General features: G+C 34.3%; 1 long non-coding RNA gene across 2 annotated transcripts in view; it reads left to right on the forward strand.

Annotated features, from left to right (window-relative positions):
• The window catches only part of LOC109499454, a 60,960-nt gene that overhangs the window by 37,081 nt on the left and 2,282 nt on the right, over nt 1–21,597 (forward strand). For both annotated transcript variants that reach the window (XR_006597070.1, XR_002156729.3), the window contains one exon: nt 5,979–6,051. This is a non-coding gene — a long non-coding RNA (uncharacterized LOC109499454). The remainder of the gene's footprint in view (nt 1–5,978; nt 6,052–21,597) is intronic.

Genomic DNA, 21,597 nt, shown 5'->3' on the forward strand with positions numbered 1-21,597 from the left:
AAACAAAACAAAACAAAACAAACTAGGACATCAACTAGAGTGTAAGTTTCATGAAAGCAAGGATTTTTTCTTTTACTACTATTACTATTATTTTAATTGACGTATCTCAAATCCCTATGATAGTGTCAAGTACAGAGTAGGTATACAAATATTTGTGGAATGAGTTCATGAGCTTAGTTAATACTTTCCAGAAATATTCCCTACTAATGATACTCACAAAAAGTATGAGTTTTCATAACTTATGTTTAGAATTTTGAGTGCCAATTTTAGAAATGTAAACATAAACCTCGTTGCTATTGCGTTTTAAGAGTTATTTAATAATTTAAAATGATTTCTTTAATAATTAGTGATTTTTTATTTCTAAAATTTTCTTATGGTTATTTATATTTTCTTTATGAATTGGCTTGTTCTTTGTAGTTTGGGGTCAGAGATGTAAAATATTTTAATATTTACTTTTTTTACAAGTATTTTTACTTGTTTTTAAAAATCTTCCAATATATTTTATGTCTAGAAATTTTATGTTTATGTAGTTGAATCAATTGATCTTTTTTGAGATTCTTCCTATACCCGCACTCAAAATAGTATGTTTTCTTCTAGCATTTTGTGTCTTTTAAAATTATATTCACTCTTTATTTTACCCAGAATCTATTTGTATTTCAGATGATTGCTTTCTCTTTAGTATAGATAGCTGATTACCACAGCACTGTTTCTCGAATGTATTGAATTGTATTTGGAAGAATGAGTATGGTTTAACTAGGAGGATAAGGAAGGGAAGGAATTTTCAGCAAATGTAATCGCATGGTAGAAGACAAAAGTACAATTAAAAAAATAGTGGAATCTATGACCTGTAAATAATTTAGCACATGACTGGAAAAATAGTTTGGAACTCTACACTTAGTTCTGGATCCCAGTTCTATTATACTACTATATCTTTTAAATGAGCAGATGGTACCTGTGGCAGAGATAGTAATGCTTGCCAAGTAATCCACATGCTCCCCTGCATATCCCAGCCTCCCTTGCAGTTATGTTTAAGCCATGTGATTCGTTCTGTACAAAAAGCTGTGAGTGGAAGTTACGGCAGTCCTGTCTGGGCTGATGCAGTAAAGAGTATGAGGTTACTCTAGTCTCCTTTTCTCCTTCTGTGGAGCTGTCAGAGGAGCTATGTTGAAAATGCCAGCTGAGATGGCAGAACCTTCATCAGCCTAGGTCTGTATGAGCAGAGTCCATAGACAATCCATGTGGAACATTTAATGAGTGTGAAAAATAAGCCTTTATTGTATTTGATTTCTAAAATACAGGAGATAACTTTCTGCAGCATCACTTACTTTGTCTTGACTAAAATTGTATCTAAAACCACAATATTAAATGAAACTCATTATCCCTCACTCCAAAACTATTGCCCCATCAAATTTTCTAATTTCTGTTAATGGCAGTCCTTAGTTTCATAGGAAGGAAACTGGTTCCTTAGTTTCATAGGAATGGTCTGAGGATTAAATAAATGAATACATTTGGGGAACTTAAAATTTAGCAGCCTCACAGTAAGTGTTTGATATCATCATTTTAATTTTTGTTAGTTACTTGGGTGCAGAATCCTGGATTTGCTTTAGCTTAAGCCTTATTCTAATTTCATTCGTTACCAGTATATTTATTCTAACTCCTAAAGTTAGCATTAAATCAAGCTGACTTCTATATCCTCTCCTGCCACCTTAGTTCAAGCTTGACTTAGTCCATTGTAATAGTCTTATAACTGGAGTGCCTTCCATTATAAGATTAGTTTTGCTATTATAGAGGAAATACAGTCAATCAGATTTCTCTCAAACTTAAATTGTTGAGTGCTTTCCTATTGCATATTAGGGATAAATTTTCACTTCAGGTTCTCTATGATGGAAGCCCAACTTACAATTAGGCTTGGTTGTACATCAAACCCTACTATGTTTTCTCTAACCCTACTATATTACTATCCTCAAACCACATCCTACATTTTTCTGCTTATATGCTTTATTGGGGTGTAAATGTTAGTTATTATGCAAATACTCTAAATCTCAATTAAGATCCAAACTCAAATATCACCCTTCCTAAAAGTCTTCCATGGTTTTCCTAAGTAGAAGAAATGTCTGCTGAATTCTTAAGGCATATTGCATCCTCCTGAAATTGCTCTATATCTTTATCACATCTATAAGATATTACATATTTAATATAGAAACTCATCTTTAATTTTAATTACCCCTTAAAATAGCATCCTATATCTCATGGGTGAATGATGTGTTTCTTGAATATAGAAGTGGGTAAAAGCTAATAAATGAGAAGTTAGAAAATTTTCATGCTGAGTTCTGCAAAGCCTATATTTCTTTTGCAGAATTTAGTTTTTATTTATGTATTTATTTAGGGTCTATTTTTAATTCAAATCATTTGATTGAATCCAGTGCATTTATTAATTATTAAATAAAACATTTAAGTTATCTTCTTTTACTTTTCTACAAGGTCATGTTTATGTCATTATTTTCTTAACAGAAAATCAATGACAGGTTTAAATTTCCCTTGTATAAAAGCCTGGATTAAAATATACCTACAGAGGCAACATGAAATAGCAAAATTAGAAAAAAAAATGGTTCAGGGGACACTAAAGCTAAATGGTGCTACACTTTGAAAGAAAGAAGATATGAAAGGTCCTGTAAAGCAGCTGCAATTATAAATGTTAATAAGAAACCATGAAAGAACAAGAACTATAAATGAGTCTTTTAAAAAGTAGAGAAATATGATAAATTGTGGTACTATGGATAGTCACAATTAGCAAAATGGAAAATAATTAAATAAATCGAATGAGAGCAGATATAGTGATAAATGAGGTTAGACTTGTTCAAGAACTCTGTCATTAGCAGTATCTTTCTGTTGGTGAAGAAAAAAATGAGAGAAAGAATTTTTCTGTGAAAATAAAAGATAGGTATCTATGCCCTATTATACTTATTGAAATGGTGGTCTGGCAGTGAGCTATCCACAGGGATGATAATCTACAAATAGGCAAATGTCCCTGAATCCTCAGGGATGCAACCTCTGTCGCATGACTGCCACTCAAGCAAGTACTTGGAAGATTTAGGTCACTAAAGACTAACCTTTTCCTGTCTGTGTTTTCCTTTGCCTAGTGTGGCTATGAATTACACAGCAGGGAAGGGGTTTGTCTGTGCTCATTAAAGACACAGGACTGAACACATATGGTTTCCAATACCTAAGTTTAACTGTGGTAACCCTTTAGAATATTCCTAAGGAAACAGTGACCTACCATACCAGTAATTCTTAAAAATACAACTGCAGAGGTATAAATTATAGATCCAATTCTAGATTAAAAAAAGAAACAAAAGAAAAAAATTGACTATTGGCCTAGGAAACATGTCCTAATCTCAAATTCCAGGATTGGTGTTGTGTCCACATATATCTCTGAAATAATGGAACTGTCAGGCCTGTGTCTAGAGCTCTCCAAAACTGAACCCATCAGTGTAATCTGTGCAGAAATGGGTATACTGACTGGTCTTATTTAGTTCTTCCCATTCAAATTAAGTTAGAGCCACAGACTTAACTTAGAAGTCACAGTTATATGCTGACATTAACAGGCCAACAATTACTGGCCTCCAGACACTGCCTTTACCCTAATACCTATTGCTTTCAGTCACTGCTTACATGGTAGAGTTACTTCAGTATGGGAAAGATGTACTAGTCAGGAAATATATATAAATCCTAAAGATACAAGCTTGATAACTGCTATGCTGTCCATAGGTATGAAAATTACTGATTTCTGGTTATTACTAAATTACATAAAGCTTCTCAGCCTAAGCCAAGCTGCCGTTTTATTAATTTCTTGAAGAAATGATCTAAGCTCTACTTAAATATCTGATGCCATTTCATCCCTGTTGTGAGTAGCTACAACTACATAAATTTAACTTTGCTCCTTCAACATGTATTGAAAGTCTCCTAATGGGAAACACTGTTTTAAGCATTATGTATAAAAAATTGAGTTATATAGAAGAAGCTCTGTGTAAAGATTATATTTAGTGGGCAAGGCAGACAACAAACAGATAAATACAAAATAATTAGTATAGTATCTTGAGTGTAAAACAGGATGATGTGCTAGAGATGAAGTGGGCAGGAAAGGCCTTTCTGAGAAGACAACATTAAAGTTAATTCCTGAATTTTGAAGAGTGAGCCATTCAAATATCTTAGAATAAAGGTTTAAGATTTGAATGAAACTGCTATATTTGAAGGACAGAAAGATAGTCAGTATAGTGTACTGAGTTGGGGTCAGAGTGGTGGTGGGTGTGGTCAGAAGTTGGTAGGGGTAGATACTGAGGTCTATTGTATGTACCTATGTTATATTCTAAGTGTAAAGGGAAGCTTTTGGTTGTTCTTAAGCAGAGGAACAAAGCACTGTGATTTATATTTTAAAAAATCCTTCTGTTTGCTCTGTTGAGAATGGATTGGAAAGGGGCAAGAGTGGAAGCAGAGAGATCCATTAGAAGTTTGTTGCAATAATCTAGATGAAAGACGATGACTTGGGTGACAACAGAAAAGATGATGAATGGTTAAATTCATCAGAACTGCTTGAGAGTAGGGTCAGTGGGTGGTGAACAGTTTTTCTCTAGATATGTTAGTTCTGAGATGCCTATTAGAACCCCAGGTAGAAATATCAGGTAGATAGTTCCGTGTACGAATCTGCAGTTTGAGTAAGACCTCAAGTCTGAATGCATACATTTAGAGGGCAAAGGTGCATAATTGTATTTAAAGCCATGAGCTAAATGAAATTGTCAATGAATATACGGACAAAATCATGGATTCTAGATCCAGTGAAAAGTCTAGTGGAAGTGGAGAAGCCAGAATAGGAGATTCGGAAATGGTAGGCAGTAAAGAAGGAAGAGAACTAGGAAAGAGGTATCTTGAATATATGGAGGGAAAACAAAAGAAAACAAAACAAACAAAGCTACAAGAAAGAAAGGATAACCAGCAGTGCCTAATATTGCTGATTGGCCAAATAATGTAAACACAGGGAAGCGACTCTGGGATCAATGGAAAGAGAAACGGGGTGGTGATTATAGGAGCACACGGGGTCCAGAGACGGTTTATTTTATTCAAGGTTGTTTGCATGCTACTGGCAATGCTACCACAGAGAAAAATTGCTACTGAGGAAAAGAGAACTCTTGCAGAGTTTAAATTGTAGAGAGTGCATCTAATCCCAGGAATTTGGGATTTCTTTTGGCTGAATTGATAATTTTGAGCTTGTGCACTGCAAAATTAAGAACGAAACTCAAAATTGCCCAGCACAGTAGTAAGCCTGTAACGACTAACCTGAAAAAGCCAGTGAACGTGATTCATTATATTTCTACAAAAATAAGCACTGTGAATGTGGTTGGCATAGATTAATTTATCATCCTACAGTGTTAATGTTGTGGAATGAAATTAATACTCAAAACTGTGCTAATTTTATATTATTTAATTAGAGTAATATAGTCAGGATAGAATTTTTGGGTTTGAATATAAACTTAAAGAACATCTAGCTCTATTATTTCATATTATAATAGGTGGAAACTTGGCTGTAAATTGCCCAAAGCCACACAAAGTAGCTTTGGATGGTGGAGAGGTTGTGAAAACGTGATCTTGATATATCCTATCTTTTTAACCTTACTTAATAAATATGTAGATTTAATGGAGTGTGGTGATTCACATCTGAAGAGTCTTCTAAATGTCCAAATATTTCTTTGGAAAATATCTTTGTTCTACTATAAAGAATAAGGGTGTGTGTGTGTGTGTGTGTGTGTGTGTGTGTGTGTATGCGTGTTACATGCAGCTTAGGTTTTTCACCCTCTTCAATGTTCTTACAATGTATTTTCAGAATATGTCTTCAGAAATGTAAATTATGAAGTAGTAGCAATATTTAATGACTGCCTTTTAAAGTAGTAGTATCTTTACTCATCAATCCCATTTTTTCACAACAGCCATTTACTGAACACTGCTTTCATGCTGCACGCTCTGTTTACATTACCTGGAAACTTGACAGTTGTCAGTGGGGTAAGTTTTATTTTGCAGTATTATAGATTTAGGCAATAGAAATCTAGAGGTTTGAAATAACTTTCCTAAGGTCACTCATATATTCATTGTTAGTGGCCAAATCTAGATTTGAACTTGCATATGTCTGATTTGAAAATCTCAATTTTTTCGTATTGTAACACACTACCTATGTCAATGACTGAATTTCTAACTGCAAAACATTATGCAGTAGTATGTAAGTGCCCTTAGATGTGGGTCACTTTAAAATAATTTTTATTCTGGGAGAAAATGATATGAAGGAGGAAATAAATTTTAAAATTCTAGCATCTTAGAGGTGCCCGAACTTTAATTTGTTGGTAAGAGGTATAATATGACAAAATGTCATAGCTGGGCTTGTGTCCTTGCATAGCAACTTAACATGTGTGTAATTTTAGGCAAATTGCTTTAACTCTGAATCTGAGCTCTTCATCAGAAAAAAGTTTGTTATAATAACTACTTCAGAGTTTGTGAAGTTTAAATTACACATATTTTGACAGTACATAAGGGCATAATGTGCTATTCCTTAAAACTTGAGGGTAAGGATATATTTGAGAATAAAATTGTGGACAATCCACATGTAAGTAAGATTTATCAAAGGAAATGAAAATGCCTAGATAACAATAATTCAATGGTTAGGCACAATGGAAGATTTCAATTCTAAACAAGTTTTACTCTCCAGTTTTAAGCCCTTGTTTATTTATTTTTTTTTACTTATTTTTAATTTAATTTTTTAAAATTTACATCCAAATTAGTTAGCATATAGTGCAACAATGATTTAAGAAGTAGATTCCTTAGTGCCCCTTATCCATTTAGCCCGTCCCCCCTCCCACAACCCCTCCAATAACCCTCTGTTTGTTATCCATATTTATGAGTCTCTTATGTTTTGTTCCCCTCTGTTTTTATATTAGTTTTGTTTCCCTTCCCTTATGTTCATTTGTTTTGTCTCTTAAAGTCCTAATATGAGTGAAGTCATATGATACTTGTCTTTCTCTGACTAATTTTACTTAGCATGATACCCTCCAGTTCCATCCACGTAGTTGCAACAGGCAAGATTTCATTCTTTTTGATTGCCGAGTAATATTCCATTGTATATATATGCCACATCTTCTTTATCCATTCATCCATCGATGGACATTTGGGCTCTTTCCATACTTTGGCTATTGTTGATAGTGCTGCTATAAACATGGGGGTGCATGTGTCCCTTCGAAACAGCACACCTGTATCCCTTGGATAAAGGCCTAGTAGTGCAATTGCTGGCTCATAGGGTAGTTCTATTTTTAGCTTTTTGAGGAACCTCCAGACTGTTTTCCAGAGTGGCTGCACCAGCCTGCATTGCCACCACAATGCAAAAGAGATCCTCTTTTTCTGCATCCTCGCCGACATCTGTTGTTGCCTGAGTTGTTAATGTTAGCCATTCTGACAGGTGTAAGGTGATATCTCATAGTGGTTTTGATTTGTGTTTCCCTGATGATGAGTGATGTTGAACGTTTTTTCATGTGTCGGTTAGCCATCTGGATGTCTTCTTTGGAGAAGTGTCTATTCATGTCTTTTGCCCTTTTCTTCACTGGATTATTTGTTCTTTGGGTGTTGAGTTTGAGAAGTTCTTTATAGATTTTGGATACTAACCTTTGATCTGATATGTTGTTTGCAAATATCTTCTCCTATTCTGTCAGTTGCCTTTTAGTTTTGCTGATTGTTTCTTTCACCGTGCAGAAGCTTTTTATTTTGATGAGGTCCCAGTAGTTAATTTTTGCTTTTGTTTCCCTTGCCTCCAGAGACGTGTTGAGCAAGAAGTTGCTGCAGCCAAGATCAAAGAGGTTTTTGCCTGCTTTCTCCTTGAGGATTTTGATGGCTTCCTGTTTTACATTTAGGTCTTTCATCCATTTTGAGTTTATTTTTGTGTGGGGTGTAAGAAAGTGGTCCAGGTTCATTCTTCTGCATGTCGCTGTCCAGTTTTCCCAGCACCACTTGCTGAAGAGACTGTCTTTATTCTATTGGATATTCTTTCCTGCTTTGTCAAAGATTAGTTGCTCATACGTGTGTGGGTCCATTTCTGGGTTCTCTATTCTGTTCCATTGCTCTGAGTGTCTGTTCTTGTTCCAGTACCATACTGTCTTGATGATTACAGCTTTGTAGTATAGCTTAAAGCTTTCTATAGTTTTCAGTGTATAGATTTTTCACCTCTCTGGTTAGATTTATTCCTAGGTATTTTATGGTTTTTGGTGCAATTGTAAATGGGATCGACTCCTTAATTTCTCTTTCTGTTGCTTCATTGTTGGTGTATAGGAATGCAACCGATTTCTGTGTGTTGATTTTATATCCTGCAACTTTGCTGAATTCATGAATCAGTTCTAGCAGTTTTTCTGGTGGCATCTTTAGGGTTTTCCATGTACAGTATCATGTCATCTGTGAAGAGTGAAAGTTTGACCTCCTCCTGACTGATTTGGATGCCTTTTATTTCTTTGTGTTTTCTGATTGCAGAGGCTAAGACTTCCAATACCATGTTGAATAACAGTGGCAAGTGGACATCCCTGTTTTTAAGCCTTTGTTTAACAGAAAAAAAGTGACGTGAGAAAAAGCATCCACAGAATTATTTGAACCATTAAAATAAGAAGAATTTAGTTCCATTTTTTTTTCTGGATGGCCCATAAAAATGGACTTGAATATTATGGGCATTGAAGATGTGTAGATTGTTAAGAAGTAGGTATAGATTGCCAGGCTTCATTGTAATTGAGTTAAATAGCTAAGTATTTGAAGTTTATTTTATTTTATTTTATTTTATTGCATTAAGAAATGCGTGTGGTGTAAGATCATACTAGAAAAATAAGTAACATATCGTGCAGTTATTTCTTTTTCCTAAAAGGTATATAGAAGTGTAATTGACATACTAAAAACTGCACATATTTAGAAAGTACTATTTGGTAAGTTTTGGTATAAGTATACAACCATGAAACCACCCCCATGATGAATATAGTGACCATAATCATCACCCCCAAAGTTTCTCCATGGTGTCTTATAATCCTTCTCTTCTGTTTTTGTCTCCTACCCACAATCACCAAGCACTCTTCTGCTTTCTGTAACTATAAATTAGTCTGAATTTACCATATTTTTTCATAAATGGAGTCATGCAGAATTTACTCATTTTGCCTGGCTTTTTTTTTAAACTTACCATAATTATTTTCAGATTATCCATGTTGCATATGTAGGCTCTTCATTTTTTTAAATAATAGAGGAATACTCCATTGTACGCATTTACTACTATCTTTTTATCCATTTATCTGTTGGTGGATACTTGTGTTGTTTTCAGTTTTTGACTATCAGAAACAGACCTGTTATGAAGATTTATGTACAAGTCTTTATACACTCTTATGCTTTCTCCTTTCTTATGAAATGCCTAAGAGTGAAAATACTGAGTTAAAAGTTGGGCATATATTTGACATTTTAACATACTTCCAAAGTGTTTTCCAAATGGGGTAGGAACATTTTACATTCTACCCAACAACACACATGAAATTTAATTGTCCACATCCTTACCAACATTTGGTATAATCCATATTTTAAATTTAAGCTTTTTAAATAAATGTATAGTGGTATCTTTTTGTGATTTTAATTTATGTTTCTTTAATGTTTAATGGTGTTGAGCATCCTTTCATAAGCTTATTTGACATCCTTATGTTACCTTTGCTGAATTATCTGTTCAAATATTATTCTCATTTCTCAATTGAATTGTCTATAGTCTCATTATTGAATTTTGAGAACTATTTATCCATTCTGGATAAATCCCTTATCAAATATATGATTAGAAAATATTTTCTGCTAGTGTTGTCTTTTCATTATCTTAACAGAATCTTTTAAAGAGAAGTTTCTAATTCTATGATATCTATCCATCATTTTTTAAATAAGTGGTGCTTTTGATAGTGTATATAAACTTAGATAAATGCTTAACAGAAGTTCAAAAGATTACTATAGTTTTCTAGAAATTCAATTGTATTTTTAATATGAAAATTTCAAACATATGCAATCTAAGGGAACTGCTTACATTCATCACCTCTTTTCAACAGTTATCAATTCAAGGCCAATCTTGTTTTATGTGGATTTCTTCCCTCTTCCACATGCTCCCAAGATATTAAAATTTTTAAAGCATATTATTGACGTATATAGAGAAATCTGCAAATCATTGAGTGTTTAACTCAATAAATGTTCACAGATGAAAACATTTTACTGTATTTTCATTGTATGTATGTGTATATATTCAGAATCTCAATCAAGAATTTAAATATTACTAGCTCACAAGAAGACCACTCATGTTCTCAAAGGAATCTCTATCCTTTCACTATCATGCAAGAATTTTGTCTGTTGCTAAATTTATATAATATAATCATACAGTATGTCCTCTTTTATGTCTCAATTATTTTGTTCGCTATATGTTTATTAGTTTATCTGTGGTGTTCCATGTAGTAAATTATTTGTTCATCTGATTGCCGTATAATATTCCATTGTATGAATATAACAATTTACCTATTATTAATTCCATTATTAATGGACATTTGGATTGTTTTCGGTTTTTGGCTGATCTGAATATATATTTTTTAAGTTTATTTATTTATTTTGAGAGAGAGAGAGAGAGAGAGAGAGAGAGAGCAAGTGAGCATGAGTGGGGGAGGGGCAGAGAGCTAGCTATATATATAGAGAGAGTGAGAGAATCCCAAGCAGGCTCCACACTCAGAATGGAGACTGACATGGGGCTCATTCTCACAACCAGGAGATCATGAACTGAGCTGATATGAAGAGTCAGATTTTTAACTGACTGAGCCACCTGGGTGCCCTGCTCCTCTGAATATTCTTATACATTTTGTTGTTATTATTGATTATATACATAAATATTTTGTTGGGTACATAGCTAAAGAAGAAATTACTGGCTTATTTGAGTACACATATGATTAGTTTTAGTAGATACTGATGGTTTTTATAAGTACATGCACCAGTAAGATATGAAACAATATTGCATCCATGCATACCATATGATATTCTGAAAAATAATTTTTAATCATCTAATTGCCTTGTTATAGTATGCTTGTACCTATAGTTAATGAAAACAATATTGTTTTAGCATATTATTACACTTATCTGCCATTTGCACTTTTTTTTCATAACTAATTTCTGTGAACTTGTTCAATTCTTCGGTTCAATCGCTGCATTTCTAGAAGTGCAAAGCTGAAAACTGGATCTTAAATGAGGAAACTGACCAAAGTTTTTCTACTCTCTGATGTTTCAACACAGTGTTGATTTGGTCTCCCTAGATAATATTTTTGGTCCATTTCATTATAACTGCAATAGTTTTAAAACAACACAAAACAAAGTAGTATCCTAAAGCCTGGTACATAGATGAACAATAAATGTGATTCTCCTCTTTCTATTACAGTAATCTTTTTACAATTTCCTTTAGCATTTTCATTATTGTTAACATCTAGTGTTTTATAAAAAGTGCTTCCATGGCCACAGCTTTAGTACCATCTAGACAAAAAGTAGCAATCCATTGCCATGTAACCCTTCAAGTTTCAATGACAAATCAATACCACATCTCTATGAAACAAGTATATTTTAACAGTGTTTTCACAAAGGACCTGACCTACCCCATCTTTATGTACGTTTGAGACCAATCCAAATAGCAGTATAGATCTGAGTAAAATGTTCCCATGTGAAGAAATACTGTTTGAAGGCTTTGAAATAAGCTCATAATAATGAAAATAAAATAATCACTTCAAAAATTCAAATAACTCACTGTTGTTATTGCAAATAAACCAGTTACTGATTCATGGTTTTCAGTATAGTGAGCAAAATTATTTGGATTACACATAGACTATCTTATACTTAGTTATTATTTAAAAACCATTGCATTTTTGTGTGTTCATATCTGTCTGGATTCCATATTTATTGGAGGTAACTGACAGAAAGCCAGAGAATTCAGGGAACAGAGTAGTAGTATAGCATAGTCTGGTGTTCTGTATGATTTTACTTATTGCAACTTGTGAATAAACATTTTCGCATTGGATAGTGAATGGATAAATTGATTACAGGTTATAAACCAATTAGGTTGCCTGAAGTGATTGAGGCATACAAGATTAGAGCAGAAGCAAACATGAGGACTCATTTGTACATAAATAATGTAACCAGAGTTATAAAAAGTAAAGCTGCTCATTCTTTTTCTCAAGTCACTCACTAATTGATGCGTAGTCTTCTACACAAGCCTGTTAGAAAACAAAGGACAAATGATAGAACTTGATCCTTTGATATTTATTGATCCCAAGTAAGCACTAATTATTGCTGGAGATACTCTTAGAGGACAAAAGGGAATTTTAAAAAAAAGTCCTCAGAGAGTTTATAGTTTAGTTGATCATATGTAATATGTATGTACTATAGGTGGAAGTTTAAGAAAATGTGCAAAACAATGTAGAGTTTCTAAAGGGTTGAGTATAACATTCATTTTGTTGAGTTTTTAATGAGATAGGTCAACCATTTTATTCTATTTAGTATTTAACCTATTTTAAAAAATCTTCTACTTTAGTCTGTGCCATAAGAATTCTTCCCATTTATGTATAAGGGCTGTTCAGTAAGTAGTCTATTTAATTTTTACCTGTAGAATCATTACCCTTCGTATACAGCAAAATTATCTGTGCAAATACAGACTCCTTAACTTTATAGCTGTATATTAGATATTAAAGGTTTAGGATAGTGGCTCAGGCATTGGTATTTTAAAAAAGCTCCATAGAGAATTCTGATTCCAAGAATTAGTTTGCCATTCAATTCACTTTCTTTCCCTGTGTCTGCCATATGTCTGTGGCATTAAATTCTAGCAGCTCCACACCAGAATTATTGTTCTCTTCTTCCTTGGCAGACAGATTGCATTTCTCAGCCTCCTTTACAGTTAGGTATGGCCATTTGGTTGAGTTCTAGCCAATATGGTGTGAGCGGTAGTGATTTGTGATTTCAACAAAGAAGATATTTCTATTAAGGCTTACATGCTCTTCCTTTTTTGTCAGTTGGATGCTTTTTTCATGACCAGCTTTTATAGCCATGAGTTGAAGATTCCAGACACACCATCAATCCATGTCCCTAAATCAATGTGTGGAGAAGAACATTTCTACTGACATAGAAATTGTTTGTGAACAAGAAACAAACCTGTATTGTGTTTGAGACATTATTTAAATGTAGAACTTTTTTGGGGCGCCTGGGTGGCTCGGTCGGTTAAGCGTCCGACTTCAGCTCAGGTCACGATCTCGCGGTCCGTGAGTTCGAGCCCCGCGTCGGGCTCTGGGCTGATGGCTCGGAGCCTGGAGCCTGCTTCCGGTTCTGTGTCTCCCTCTCTCTCTGCCCCTCCCCCGTTCATGCTCTGTCTCTCTCTGTCTCAAAAATAAATAAACGTTAAAAAAAAATTAAAAAAAAATGTAGAACTTTTTGTTATAATTAACCGGCTCTAACTAATATAGTACCAAACTACTAGTTACTAAACTAGAAGACATTGTTCCTGTCCTTTAAGAGGACCAAAGTCTAAGGGTAAAATAAATAAATAAATAATGATGATATAATGTGAAAACCCATTTAATAAGATGAAAAATACAGATAGGCAAGCAATTTGTCTAAGGGAAGGAGGGAGGAGGGGTGGATGATCAAAAGAGTCAGGTAGGTATATAGAGAAGAGGTATTTTGAATAAGGCCTAAAGAATGAATAAAACTTTACCAGGTAGATAAAACAGTTTAGACCGAAGGTTCAGGCACATAGAATTACAAGGGTGTTTAAGTGACTAGGACTGGAGACATAGCAATAGAGGCTGATGGCTAGTAATGGATCGGATTGTGATCTTTACACCATGCTATGAACTTGGAGTTTATTCTAAAAGCAATCAATAGGCACCAGTTTTGAAAGAAGTAATAGAATCAATAGAATCAGCTCTGTTTTGAGAAATAGTACACTCAAGGAAGAGAGAATGGGGACAGAGAATATGACCAGGAAGTTTTTATTTTTTAAGTTTATTTATTTATTAGAGAAAACGGAGAGAAAGAGGGAGAGAGAGAGAATCCCAAGCAGACTCCACACTGTCAGTGCAGAGCCCGATGTGGGGCTCAAACCCATGAGTCATGAAATCATGACCTGAGCCAAAACCAAGAGTCTAATGCTTAGCTGACTGAACCACCCAGGTGCCCCTGATTAGGAGGTTTTGAAAAAATGTTCTGACATCAAGTGATATAATTATGGTACTAACAATAGGATGGCTAGAAGATAGATGCAAGAGATCTTTAAAAGGATAAAAGGAAGTATTTAGCAAGGAATTGAATATCTGGGCCATGAGGATGTTGGTAGAATTGCTTCAAAGTTTCAACTTGGGCAAATGGGCATATAGTGGTGATCTTCACTGAGAGAGGAAACTTAACAATAAAAACAATAAAAGTGAAAATGGCTTTCTTTTATCAGGCTCTTAATATGTATTCTACTAAGTAATTTGTATTAATTTATTGAAACCATACAACTACTTTATGAAGTTAGTACTATTTTTTCTGCTCTTTGCAGAGATAGTAACTGAGATTCAGAGAAGCTAAAAACTTGCTCAAGATGATAATAAGGAAGTAGATGGAAAAGCAGGATGTGTGAGTATAGCTCTAGAACCAAGATCTTAATCATCACACTGTTATGCCTCCCCCCCAAAAGATGGAAAATTAATTTCTGATATGCTGAATTGTAATTGACTGTGAGTCATTTGGCTGAGAATTTGTGGACAGTTTAAGTATAGCTATGTGTTTTGTGAAAGGACAGGCTCAAGCATAGCTATGACAGTTGAAGATGTGTAAGTAAATTCTATTTCACAGTGAGAATATTATAATGAAGAAATAGGAGGGATTGAGAAGGTTATATTAATGAATACCAATATTTATGGACATGGCAAGGAAAAAATCAGTAGAAGTGATAAGTATCAGCACCCTATGAATCAAAACATTTCAAAGGAGTTGGGGCATCTGGGTGGCTCAGTCAGTTAAGTGTCTGACTCTTGATTTTAGCTTGGGTCATGATCTCATGGTTCGTGAGTTCAAGCCCTACATTGGGCTCTGTGCCGTGTCAGTGAGAAGCCTATGTGGAGTTCTCTCTCCCTCTCTCTCTGCCTCTCCTCCACTCTGTGCTCTCTCTCTCTCTGTATTTCTCTTTCTCAAAAATAAATCAATAAACTTTTTAAAAAATGAAAATGAGAATCAAAAAGGAAAGAATTTGGTGTCATGGACAGCTAGGAAATGAGAGTTCCTTAAGGAAGAGATGATAAAGATGCCAGGAGTAGCAGAGTCTTCAAGTCATATGAAAGTGGAAAGAAATCAGTGGTGACTATTGCCAGGTTAATTTGAATGTATGCCAATTGAAGTGGAAAGAGTTGAAAATTCTTTGGGGGGACAGGTAAGAAAATAAGTGGAGGCAACAAAAGTCTCCCAAGACTTGAGGAGATAGACGTCTCCAGGTAATACATTTTCAGGATGAACACAACTTGAAACTGTTTTCAAGATGTACTTTCATAATTTTCCATAAAACTGTCAATCTCCCAAAGTCTTAATTATCTTCAGAATTTTGACTCTAGTTTATAGCATTAATTGTTTATAAAAATCTATTTTGTCATACAACTCTCAGTAAGAGTCCTTCCAGTTACTTTATTTAAATCTTGCCTTCTGCAGTTTTACTCTTATTCTTTTATATGAGAGAACAACTATGGCTATTGCCCCTAATCATTTACCATGTCTGGGAACATTGCTGATTTCTAATAACATAAATCAACTTCCAGAGCTACATAAATGCTAACTGGACAGAATTGAAACCTAGTGATCCATTATAAGGCTTTAACTTAAAGCCAGAGAAACCATGGGATTAAAACAACTTGGAACAATGGAAAAAGCCAATAAATACAAATTTAGGCTTAATGCCTTAAAATAAAAATTTTAAAGATAAAGATCTATTACTTTGTATAGAGATGATCAGAAATAAGTAATATGTTGGCAACCAGATTAATAAAGACTCCCTCCTAAACTGTTAAAATTTATTTCTCTGGTTTAATGTCTGATTAGACTGGGTAAGTCCTAATATATGAACATCAAATCTCTGGGACTTTTACACAAAAGAAAACCTGCACAAGAGCTATCCTTGGAAGCTGACTTTTGATTTTTGTTTATATTTGGGTGTGTGGGAGAGGACCAGAAAGCAAATGTTACCTATGAAGGTGCCAGTCTCATTTTCTTCATTGTCAGTTGACGTTTTTCTATATTTATTGATGCTCATCAATTAGGCCACCGAAATGAAAATGGGAAATATTTTGTCCTCAAGAAAATTATACAGGGGCGCCTGGGTGGCGCAGTCGGTTAAGCGTCCGACTTCAGCCAGGTCACGATCTCGCAGTCCGTGAGTTCGAGCCCCACGTCAGGCTCTGGGCTGATGGCTCAGAGCCTGGAGCCTGTTTCCGATTCTGTGTCTCCCTCTCTCTCTGCCCCTCCCCCATTCATGCTCAGTCTCTCTCTGTCCCAAAAATAAAAAAAGTAAATGTTGAAAAAAAAAATTAAAAAAAAAAAAAAGAAGAAAATTATACAGTAGTGGTAAAGACAAATAGTTAAAAAATAATAGATTTAATATAGACTGTGACACATGGTGTAATGGAAGAAAGGAAAGTGATAAAGTAGTTCTGAAATAAGTAGGTCTGTCCTCATAGATTATACTGTGTTCTCAATAGACAAATCAAAAAATAAATAGCTCTTAGTAGCTAATTACATTTGAATCCAAAACGAGTTAGAGTAGAGGGTAGTACTGACATGACACAAAAAGAGATGCTGGCCCATTTTATTCCCCAGCAAAAGAGCATACAAGGGCTTGTGATGTGGCATTTGTGTGCCTTTACTAGTTGTATCAGAACATCTGGAGCTTCAGGAACAGTAAGGAGAGAGTAAACAGCAATTCCTGGGAAATGAGTAAGTTATTAATAGACCTAGCCAAAAATTTAGGTAAGAAATAGTGAAAGCTAGGGCTAGTGGTAGAAGTTTAGGTAAAGAACAGGAAGAACTGAAATTAAAAAAAAAAAAATATATATATATACACACACACATATATATATACACATATATATGTGTATATATATATGGCAATAAATATATACAATAATGTAATTAATAATATATAAAATTATATATAATAACAATATTATATATAATTATATGTAATAGCAATAATATATAATTATATATAATAGCAATATAATATATAATAATTAAATCTATCTATCTATATCATCTGTATCTATATCTTCTATATCTATATCTATATCTATATCTATATCTATATCTATATCTGTGGCACTGGTTATAGATAAAATGAAGGAAGAGGGAGATGTCCAGAACTCCAAATTTTTGTCTTGGGTAATAACTGGAAGTAGACATAGAGATAAGTTTGGAGGAGATATGTAGAATTGGAGGTGCCTTTGAAATATCTGAATGTTGAGTGTCTTAGTCCTTTTGGGCTGGCATAACAAAAATAACATAGACTGGGTGGCTTAAACAACAATTGATTTCTCACAGTTCTGGAGGCTGCAGAATCTAAGATTAAGGCTCTGATATATTGAAGGTCTGGTGAGGACTGGCTTCTTGGTTCTCACTATAGCCTCGCATGGTGGAAGGGGCTAGTAAGCTCCCTGGAATCTTTTTTATAAGAGCACTAATCCCATTCATGAGGGCTCCATCTTCATGATGTTATAATTTTCCAAAAGCCCCTCCTCTCTTTTTTTAAGTTTATTTATTTATTTTGAGAGAGAGAGAGAGAGAGAGCGCATGAGGTGGGGAGGAACAGAGAAAGAGGGAGAAAGAGAATCCCAACTAGGCTCCATATTGTCAGTGCAGAGCCCAATGCAGGGCTTGAACTCATGAACTGTGAGATCATGACCTGAGCTGAAATAGAGAATCTGAGGCTTAACTGACTGAGCCACTCAGGCGCCCCTAAAAGCCCTCCTCTTAATACCATCACATTGTGGCTTAGTTTTCAACATGTGAATTTGTGGGAGACACAAACATTCAGTCTATAGCACTAAGGTTAGAGGTCAGCACTAAAAATTGACTTACACAATTGCTGATGGATCTCATACTATCTATCAGTAGTAAACAACCTAGATTTTATGACTATAAATAGATTAAGAAATAGAGCTGTACAATCCAAGCAAGCTGTCCATTGAGACAAAACAGGAAAAATTTTAAGATGTAGTATTAATTCTCAGTGATATTTAGCTCATGCCCTTGATATCAGGAAAATAACTTCAAGATCTGTGATAGAAGTTGTTTCAAAATATAAACCAAAACATGGTTTGTGAATTAGAAAACTTGATATCAATAGGGAATCAGAGAATCCTAAAAAGTGAAGAAAAAATAAACAAAAAATTGTGTTCTACTGGAAAAAATATAAAAGAGAAATAAATTTTAAAAGAGAAGAATGCATGAAATTTAAAAGAGTGAATTTGTTATTTATTTAATTATAAGAAAGGAAGAGTGAATCAGAAGGAAGATAGCCAATAAATAAATAAGAAGAAACATTGCATGATAGCCAAAACCAAAAAACAATAAAACACCCAAACTTGTTCCTTAGTTACTGAGCAGGATTACAAAAAAAGTAGCTATATTAGATATTTACTAATGACATGTCTTTATTTTGCAACGGTAAAATAGGAGTTGCAGGTAAACTAAACCAAAATCCTACAAAATCCCATACATTGAACCAACAAACAAAAACAAATATAAAAAGACTGGGGTCTGGACTGGTTTCAGGTGTCTAATATGGTAGTAAAAGTTTGGATGACATACAGCAATAATTATAGATTTTTGAGTCTTTGATTTCTATACCCAGAAAAATTATCTTCCCTTTGGGAAGTAGAATTAAAAAAAACATGCAGTTGATCTTCATTTGTGGGTTCTGTATTTGTAAATTTGTCTAGTCAGTAAAATGTATTTCTAACCCTGAAATCAATACTCATAGTGCTTTATAGTCTTTCAGGGATATACACATGTGCAGAACAGCAAAAAATTTGAGTTGCCTAATGCAAAATTTCCTGGTTGAAGTTAGACAAAGTGACACTCTGCCTTGTTTCAGCTCTCCTTCTGTAAAAAAAGCATACTTTTCACAGTCTAGTGCTCTGTTTTTCACTTTTTTGTGCTTTGGTTAGTGATTTAGCTGTTTGAAATAATTTCTAAGGGTAGTGTTAAAGTGCCATCTCTTGTTCCAAAGTAGAAGAAAGCTATGATGTATGTTAGATAAGTTCCATTCAGGTATGAGTTATAATGCTATTACTGTAAATTCAATGTTAAAAATTCAAAATAGATTAAATAAGCTGTCTTTAAACTGAAATTATGAATTGATGGGTTGGTGGAAATACTGAGACTGGGGACTCACAATAACCTAACTCTGTATTTCTGTTAGGAGTCATGAATCAACATTCATTAATTCTGTATTTGCAACAAATTTATAGAACATAGCTGCCGCAGATAACAAGAATTGTTGTACTTGTGGACATAAAGGATTAGCCATTTCTGAGAAGAAATCTAAAGGATGAACAAACTTCAATTACAATGCTGATGAATCCCACAAGCAATGTGTTAGGCAAAAGAAGCCAGACACAAAAGAGCATATACATTATTAATTCATTCATATAATATTCAAAACCAGGTCATACTACACTGTCCTGGTAGAAGTCTGGATAGTGGTTGCTTTTGTGGGGATATGTGATCAGAGAGGGCACAAGAAGTGCTTTCTGGATGTGGTAATCTTCTGACATTGATGTAGATGCTTGTTACATGGATTTGTTCAGTTTCTGAAAATTCATTGAGATGTACAATCATGATTAGTGTCCTTTAAACTATATATGTTATACAGAAAAAAATGGGATATTATGCATAAACAAAAAGAAGTGATTTATATTTATATTAATATAAAGGAATGTCAAACACAATATTAAGCCAATAAAGGAGATTGATGATAATGTATGATATTTTTTATATCATACTTTTAAAAAATAGTCAAAAGCCTATAAAAGAATCAATACTGTTTACAGATAAATAGGCTTATGTTAAAATTATGACAGAATGCATGCAAATGATAAACATGAAATACAGAAGAGTAGATAATTTGGGGAGGAGAAGAAAAACTTAAGCAAAATTATTTAGAGGCTTCTAATTATTTTATATAATACTTTATTTTTAAAGTGTATGGTTGATACATAGATGGTCTATTTATCTACCCACATCTTGAAATAATTTCATATTTCTGACCAAATATTTCATTATATTAAAAAGGTACACATTAAGATAAATCTTACAGAAAATTCCTGATTGCTTTACCAATATAGGCAGCTCAAATATACAAGAACATTCTTTGTTTATTTTTTATTTTATTTACTATTTTAAAAAAATTTTATGTTTTAAAATTTATTTTGAGAGAAAGAGAAAGAGAGCATGAACAGGGGAGGGGCAGAAAGAGGGAGAGAAAGAATCCCAAGCAGGCTCTGTGCTGCCATTGTGGAGCCTCAGGGCAGGACTGGAACTCAGGAACCATGAGATCATGACCTGAGCCAAAATCAAGAGTCAAATGTTTAACTGACTGAATCACCCAGGTGCCCCAAAATAACGTTATTTAAAAGCAAGTTAAAACTTCCATAATCACACTGAGGGATAACATTAAAATTAGGGGTTAGATATAGTTCCAAATAAGGAGCTTCTAAAATTCAGCTATGTCAAAAGAGTGAATGAATGTCCAGGATGGCATTGGGGGTGGGGGGTAACCTCAAGAGATTTTTAACCATACGAAGCATTTACAATGCCATTGAGTGGGCATTTAGCCATCATGTGGCTGTTAATAGAATCCTGAAACAATATAGTATAAATGGACTTGCCAGAATATCATTTACATGTAAAGACTTTCTTGAGTTATTTCAGTCTCGGTGTCTGCATTTATAAAACTGATATTGAAAAGCATTTACCACTCAAACTGGTAATGAGGATTAACAACAAAAAAGACTGAAGCTTAAAAATTTATTGGGGCACCTGGGTGGCTCAGTCAGGTAAGTGTCCAACTTCAGCTCAGGTCATGAACTCATGGTTCATGAGTTCGAGCCTTGCATTAGATAGTACTGCACTGGTAGAACAGAGCTTGCCTGGGATTCTCTCTCTCTCCCTCTTTCTCTGCCCCTCCCCTACTCTCTCTCTCAAAATAAATAAATAAACTTAAAAAATGCCACATAATTTCTAAAGAATGATTTAAAATATTTGTGAACTGTAAGAGTTTTTAAAATTTGTTCAACATTTGGGGCACCTGGGTGGCTCAGTTGGTTAAGCGGCCGACTTCGGCTCAGGTCATGATCTCACGGTCCCTGAGTTCGAGCCCCGCGTCGGGTTCTGTGCTGACAGCTCAGAGCCTGGAGCCTGTTTCAAATTCTGTGTCTCCCTCTCTCTCTGCCCCTCCCCCGCTCGCACTCTGTCTCT

This window comes from Felis catus, chromosome B1 (genome assembly GCF_018350175.1).
Source record: "Felis catus isolate Fca126 chromosome B1, F.catus_Fca126_mat1.0, whole genome shotgun sequence".
Taxonomy (NCBI): Eukaryota; Metazoa; Chordata; class Mammalia; order Carnivora; family Felidae; genus Felis; species Felis catus.